Genomic DNA, 8195 nt, shown 5'->3' on the forward strand with positions numbered 1-8195 from the left:
CTTGGTTTCAGCTCAGGTCATGGTCTCAGGGTCCTGGGATGAGCCCTGGGTTGGGCTCCATGCTCAGCAGAGAGTCTGCTTATCCCTCTCCCTCTGCTCCTCCACCTGTGCTCTCTCTCTCTCTCTCTCTCATAAATAAATAAAATCTACAAAAAAGAAGAAGAACAACAACAACAACGACAACAACAACAACACGAGTTCCAAAACCAAGTTGCTTGCCTTTGGCACTCTGTTCTGGCACTTGCTAGGTGTGTAAACTCCAGCCGATGACTGGACTTCCCTATGCCTTAGTTTTCTCACCTGCAAAATGGACCTGATAGCACCTGCTCCACAGGGTGGTTGACCCATAAGAAAGCTCTAAAAAGGTTGCAATTATTATTCGAAGTAACACAGTCCTGATTCTATACAGGTTCTGCTACTTAGTAGTTTTGTGAACTTGGAGGAACAACACAATTTGGGGGCAACTTACTCATCTGTAAAATAGATTTTAATACAACGCTGGCGGTGTTGCCACAGGATTTGATTTTTATATGGCATACAGTAGATATTCAGTAAATGGAACTTCTGATTATTATTATTTTTCCTGTTTTTCAAAGGAGGGAGCTCACAGGATTCGTTAGACTGGAAGACATACGCCAGTAAAACTTAGAACCCTCTTATGCTCCTAAAGCTTTATCCATATGCAAATGAGATACGTCCCTGGGGATGCCTGGGTCCTAGGTGTTTTAATACACAACTAATTTTATTTTAAGAGAGAAAAAAGAACCTGGAAGTGTTCCCGAATTTAACATCTGCACGCGGAGGGGATGACGAAATGCATTAGTCCTGAAGAATAACGTTCTCCCATCTTCTCGGAAAACATCTGGGGTATTAGCCTCCCCTGCGCTCATCCCCCTCCCCACCTCCCACCACAAAGCTGGCTCTCTGCTGACAGTTTATCAGAGATAAATGGAAACACCTGGGAGCCAGATAAGGCCAACTGAGTGTGATCAGCTGAGGAGCCCTTGGGGACGCATGCCACTCAGTATTTCTTTCTCCACACCAGGCAGGGTGGGAGCACGATCTGGCCTGTGACGGATGGCGAGGCTCACTTTCACATCCATCCTTTCCTTCATTCGTTCCAACCTCAAGAGGCCAGCCTGCCCGGCTTCCCGCCTGACCTAGGTCAACATTGAAACCACCAGGTAAGTCAGATGTTCATTGATCCTGCTCTTCATCATTTCCGCAAGAAGACTTTCAGGAACTAACTCTGTGTTTTGTTCAGATCTTTGATCACCTTTGCCTTTGTCAAACCAAGCCCTCTCTGGTTAAAACCCTCTTATCCCTACAGAGATGTGCAGCTTCCAATAGGCTCTTGTGCCCTGTGGTCATTCAAACAAATATTTTTGTGGCCATTTCCACCTTCCCAAACTGGAACAATTCTTAAATTTCTTTTCTTCCCATGTCTCTACATTATGCTAGACTAAACAGTCCCTGTCTCCTTTAACCTTTCTTCAGAGGTCCTACTTGCTCCCTTTCAATTAGCTGATTCCTTTTCTCTCAACTCATTCCAGCTTCTGCACATCATTTAGAGGCTGAAACTTGACACAGAACTCTAATACTTGACAACAGATCCAGCTGCTATTCAAATGAGATTATTCCAGTGTGTTTTAGCACAGCTACTACCTGGATATATGATCCCTAAGCAAGTTACATAACATTTCTGGGCCTTGATTTCTTTAGTTGTGAAATTGTTTCAGTCATAAAGAGCAAGGACTGTGAACATGGCATTAGGAAGACAAACCAGCAGCCAACAGAGACTTTCTAAAAGAACTGAATAAAGAAAGACACATAGGGGTTAACTAGATAAAAAAAGGAAAAGAGAAGAAAGCAATCCTAGAGGCAACTATATGTGCAAAGGTCCTGGGGCCTGAACTCCTTTGAACCACGATGATCAGATCCCAGAACACAGGGAAACAGGTCACAGAATGAGGAAATGAAAGTAAAGGAGATAAATGCCAGATGACATAGGGCCTTGTTAGCTAAGATAAGGATTTTAGTCTCTCTCCTCAAGGCACAAAGATGAGACACTTATAAAGAGCACATTTTGTACAATTTCCAAGGAAAGTAGCTACAGAAGGGATTGGACACAGGGAAGACATGGTGCGTGTCTCCAGAGAAGACTCTGGAGGCAATCTAGGAGTGAAAGTGTGAGAAATTGTACTGTGGTGGCAGCATGAAGACAAAGAGGCATGGACAGATTTGGAAATGAGGATCAACAACCCTTACTGATGCAGTGAATATGGCAAAGAGGGAGAAGGAGGTGTGAAGGATGGCTGCCAAGTGTTTGTGTGCTCATCTTCGGATGGCGGTGCTGTGTATTGAGAGCAGGAATGTGGGAGGAGAGATACAGGTTGCAGGGAGAAGGTTTGAGTTCAATTTTTGGCCATGTGGAGTTTGAAGTGCTGTGAGATGGCCAAGTCAAGATGTTGAATAGGCAAATGGATTTATGGCTGGGGGCTCTGGGGAGAGGCTAGGCTGGAGATATAGATTTAAGAGTCATCAGCATATAGATAATAATTAAAACCATAAGCATGGACAAGCTCACAGACAGAGGGTGTAGGATGGGAAGAACAGGGCAGTGGATCAAGCTTTGAAATTTTCCAATATTTAACAGTCAGTAAAATGGACGATGAGCCAGGAAAAAGACCAAGGAGAATCCCAGAGGTCGGAGAAAATTAGGAGGGTGTTAGGTCATGGAACCCAAAAAAGAGGGTGTTTTGAGAAGAAGGGAATGTCAACAGCAAGGCTGTTACATCTCCTTGTCTTTAATGACCTAATCCAGGTGACATTCCCATCAAACTTTCATGTGTGTGCACAGTGCTGAGTTTTTCCAACTTGAAATTTTGCCATTTTCCCTATGCATACTGTGGCTTATTGTTGGGTGTTGTGACCAAACTTTCTATCCAACGGAATTAGTATAGAACACAGGTTACATCTCATTTATCCAGAAGCTTCTGCTATCCAGAGTGTGGTCAAGAATTAGGGAGGGAAAAAACCCCGAAAAACTTAACGATCATTATGAAATTCTCACCACGAATATTTGTGCATTTACGAAGAGGAGCTCTTGTTTAGCTTTCACTTAGAACCTTTATCTTGTAAGTTCTGAAAAAGTTGATATTTGGTTTCTCAGTGCACAGTGAAATGGAAAGAACTTTGCAGCGAGGGGCTGGGGGGAGGCATGGCTCACAGAGGCATGCAAAAATTGTGATAGTACAGTCCAGTCAGCGGTCCTTAGGAAGTAGGTTAAAGTGTACAAAAGGCAAGCAAGAGAACAAGACATTATAGCACTCCGAGTTCATGTAGTGAGGCATGGATACATCCTACTCCTCAGTAATCCTAGGGAAAACATCACACTATAATGTCTCATAATAACAGAGTAATCTGATACATTTTAAATACATGTTTGTGACATCAAAATATAATTTTTTTTTCAAAATGGAAATTTAAAAAGCCTATCATGTGGTTTTCCATATTCCTTCGTCCCTTGTATTTGCTATAAACTGATCATTAGAGCGGGTGGCTCAATGGGATTCCAGTTAAATTTTTTGGTAAGCATTCATCATAGGAGGTGATGTGAATCTCAGGTTATTCTGAGATGTTAGGATTGGTCCAGGGGGTCAGGTCAACTGTAACATCCATTTTGAAGTTCTTGTTGACCTCTCACCTAACGGTTTTACAATTATCATTGCCTGGATTTATTATTTCAGTTGGAGTCAAAAGGCCTGGAGTGTGGCAAGCTCTACAACACCAATCACCTTATTTCTTCAACAAACAAATTGCAAAGAGAAAAGGAGCGAGGGGAAGCCACAGATTAAAAGAGTCACAACCACCAAATGCGGTATGAAGGCATTGTTCTGCTTATTAGTAAATAAACATTTATGAGTTTATGGGGACATTTGGACACTGATTGGAAATGTGATCCTATTAAGGAACTGCTATTTTTAGATGTGATGACAACGCTGTAATGATGTATTTTTAAAAGCTGCTGTTTATCGGGATAGTACTGAAGTACCTATTGATGCCATGATATGATGTCTGGTATTAGCTTCAGAATAATCCAGGGAGTGAGGCGACGGGCCCTGGAGGTGCCGGGCAGGGGGCCTGTAGAGGAATAAATGAGCAGCCCTGAGAGTGGTTGAAACTGGATGTTGGGAACCTGAGTGTTCACGTGCCCTGTTCTCTGCCTTCTATATATGCTTGAAATGTTCCTTTTAAAAAGCTGAAAAATAGGGGGAAAAAAGTCATTTCTTTTTCACGCTGTTATTCTGGAAGAAAAGATTTCTACAATGTTTCCTTCAGCAGGGCAGACGGATAATTTGGAGCATCTGAAGAGACGTGCCTGGGGCCACGGGGGCGCCACTGTGGGTACCTCATTACTGAAACACCAAAGCGAAGCCAGCGGCGGGGAAGAAAGCACTGCACATCCCACACGGTGACGGGCTAGAAAGCTTCACTGTCTCACTCAGAAACTATTCCTAATCGAAGACACTCCCAGACTTCAGTTCTGACAGCAAAACCCCGTGGCCCTTGGCGGTCTGACTCAGCAGGCTGGCTGATGGGAGGGCTCTGGGCCTCAGTGGCCCAAGTTTGAAGTCCGATTCTCTTCCCTTTCTCCCTCCTCTGCTCCAGAGAAGTCACCATTTGTTGGCTGACTCAGTGGTAGCTTCAGGGGAAGCTGGTGGCTGGGGGGGACCAGTTCAGGGACTAGTCAGGATCCATCTGAGGCTTGTATACCCCCCTTACCTGTATTTACACTTTTACAGTTGCCTGAGTTCAAGAAGACCATCACCTACTGAAATCCTACTCATCTTTTAAGAACTATTTTAAATGCCATCAAACTCCCAGATCTTTTCCCAGCCTGCTCATCAAAGCTGAGCTCTTTCCCAGCCCACCCTTCCTCTAAAACCCCCAACTTCTTTTTTTTTAAGATTTTATTTATTTATTCACAAGAAAGAGAGAGAGAGAGAGAGGCAGAGACACAGGCAGAGGGAGAAGCAGGCTCCATGCAGGGAGCCCGACGTGGGACTCGATCCCGGGTCTCCAGGATCAGGCCCTGGGCTGAAGGTGGCGCTAAACCGCTGAGCCACCCGGGCTGCCCTGATCCCTCCAGCTTCTTGCTTGTAGGCCTTATATAGTATGTTTGAGTATCCAGAGCCCTGGCTAGGTGGTCAAACTCTCGATGGCTGGACTGTGTCTCCTCCACCTGTGTACCCACTGTCCCCGAGTCACCCCCTGTCCCCAGCCACTCTCTGCTGGTTTAGAGTGGCTGTGGAATAGATGAGCTCACCCAAGGCCTTGCAACCGCCTTCCACCACCCAGCCTCCTTCCTGCTACCTCTCCTTTTCCTTCCGCCCCCCTCCCCACAGCACCTCTCTCTATTTCCCTCAGTTGAGAAGTGAGAGCATGGAGCATCGGAAAAGAGGAGGATCGATTTCACACCCGGGCCTCAGGCCATCTGGGCCCATTGCCGGTGCCAGGCCATTTGTCTGGTGGGTGCAGAAGTGGGGGAGAAATCTCGGCCCTACCGCCTCACGCGCCCATCACCGCTTTCTGGATCAGCAAACCCCTCTCTCAGTCAATAGGACCTTTGTGAGCCAAACAACAGATGCCACAGGGCCTCGAAGGCAAATAAATATGGTTATTCAACGTTCTATCGCACTGTGTATAATTCAGGAAATTCAATTATGGTTTCCCCGGCAACAGTAACACAACTCAGGCCGGGCGCACAGGCCTTGTGTTCTGGTGCACAAGGGGTTGACCCCGACCCCTTCACACATCGGAGACAACGCAATCTGGGCAGACTTACAATTATTATTGGAAACCTCCGTGGGTCCTCCCGAAGCCTGCTCTTCCTAATTTAAAGCTGTTTTTCAGCATTGGTTATAAAGACTTAAAAAGAAAAAAAAAAAAAAGCACTCACACAATCTCAGATATATTTAAGTGTGGGATGATTAAGCGACACGGGTACAAGTTCAGAATCTGGAGACGGTTGAGGCATGGAAAAGCAGAGCAGGACCTCTTTGGGCTGAGGATTGTCAGGATCAGACCTGCCTACTTCCCAGAGCTGGGGTTTCGGCCTGCGGTCTATGATGTCCCTAGACACCAATGCCATCGTGGCTGGGAGAGTCTGGCACCAGCCCGGCTGCAGTAGACAGCTGGTCTACTGTCTTAAGTGGCTACAGAAGCTTAGGCAAGGTACTTGCCTTTTCTGTGCCACAGCCTCCCCACCCACGAAATGGGATGATGGTGTTAGTAGACTACAGGGTTATTCAGTTGGTGTGGCTTTGGAGCAGAGAGTATTATTGGACCACTTGGTAGGATTTACTCATGACAACACTTAGCCATTTTTCATGACCCCACTTGTAATTCTGTGCCTGAGCCAAGATCAGAATTGGGACATGTTACATATGCACTACCTTGAGTTGGTTCTTTTTTTATTTTCTTAGCAAACCATATTTCTTTTTCCACTCCTCACTCCTCCATGAACTTTAATTAAGCGTTCTCCCATCTAGAGAGCAAGGCGAGGGTTAGGTTTTGTTTTTGAAAAGACTCGCAAGCTTGTATGGCAGCAGGTTTTTCCACAGTTTGACAGCTGCAGTTCAGCTCGATGCCGCTGATTTATAAGACACTGAGCTCATTGGCTTGATCCTCTGTTCTCCCCCAGCCGTTTCTCAATCGAGTTGCACTGGCTGGAAACATCTGAGAAAGAAATTTACTGAGAGATGCACAAACAGCCTATTCACATTTCATAATTTTCAGGAGCTTTCCCCAGAGGACTCAGTGGTAGCCTGTTAACGCAGGCACGACCCCTGGCCAGTGTCCCTACATCCCGTCACCCCACTCACTGGTGCAGACAATACCCGGGTCCCCTCCAAACTCGACTTCTTTGACTCTAATGCTAAGTGATGGAGCTAACACAGCACATGCTGTTCTCAAATCTTGCCCGGCCTCGCCTGTGACAGCAGGATTAGACAGGGAAATATGGACGGAAGGCACCCAATGGATTTAGTGATTTAATTGTCTGAGCACTTAAAAATTCAGGATTAATGCCACTTTAAGTGTGGCTGCTCCTTTCTCATTAACAGGAATCTGTTTAAAATAATTCACTTGAATAAAGACTTAATGGAGGCTCAGAAGAATGTCTTTGTATGACTCATCTACCTCCTCTTTCCCCTCTAGCCAGCCCCTCTCCCCAGATCAATTTGGTCTTAACATACAGAACCTCTAATCTGAAATCAGCATTTCCCACGAAGCTCTCCATTTGTGCTTGAAGTAATTTGCAATGGCCACTTTCTGCATCTTGTTCTCAGACGTGTCTTGGTCAATTAGTGCAATGTCACAGCCATGTGTAGTTATTCTAACTCCAGCTGTGAGCTGTTAATAATAAACTTACCCACAGGACAATCATGCCATATGGTTGATGGTCAATCAAGACTAAAATATGCATTAGGAAAAAAAAAATGCTCCTGTCAACAGTGAGGGGGTGTAGGTCATCGGTTAAGGATGTTGGCTCGTCAGAACCGAGTTTGGGTTAATGGTGTATGCCCGACATCCTTACCTTGCTCCTACCCTATGATATTTGTCCTGAGACACAAAGGCATGATAGCTGAAATGACACAGCTGGAATCAGAAGACAAGTAGACAAAACATGGTGAGATGTATAATATAGGTTTGGGAATAGGGATTTGTTGAGGAGAAACATAGCTCAGATTCTCTACTAGGAAAAGGAGACAGAGCTGCATTTTGATCGTGGGAAATGATTTGTATGCTACAAGACAAATTCTATTTAATGGGGGTTGTGAGGCAAATAAAAACAAACTGATTTGTGGCAAACGAGTGAAAGAGGAGCAATAACCCACTTGGGTGATTCCAATTAACCTCCTCCACAGGACTGAAAGGCTTAAGGGTATGTGGCTTTGGTTTTGAATTGTGGGTTTGGGGCAGGGTGTGAGGAGGGGGGATGTGTGGCAAATAGTTTAACCTTGACTTGTGCTCCTAGCCATAGCTACCCCAGTAGAAAAGCAAATGGCAAGGCCAATAGAGCATATACTTGTTTCAATGGCAGAACTAATACTTATACAGGTCTACATCTGTTTCACCAGAAATGGCCAAGAACCAGGGTAGAATGGTGTTCCCTAAGTAAATAGCCACTC

The 8195-nt window shown here is 45.2% G+C and overlaps 1 long non-coding RNA gene across 1 annotated transcript; it reads left to right on the forward strand.

Moving 5' to 3' along the window:
• The first annotated feature begins 875 nt into the window (after positions 1-875).
• LOC111098686 lies at positions 876-5695 on the forward strand. The gene is made up of 3 exons (XR_005369207.1): positions 876-1184; positions 3750-3880; positions 4345-5695. It is a non-coding gene; the product is annotated as an uncharacterized LOC111098686 (long non-coding RNA).
• Positions 5696-8195: the final 2500 nt, after the last annotated feature.

The sequence above is a fragment of the Canis lupus genome, chromosome 14, assembly GCF_011100685.1.
Source record: "Canis lupus familiaris isolate Mischka breed German Shepherd chromosome 14, alternate assembly UU_Cfam_GSD_1.0, whole genome shotgun sequence".
NCBI lineage: Eukaryota > Metazoa > Chordata > Mammalia > Carnivora > Canidae > Canis > Canis lupus.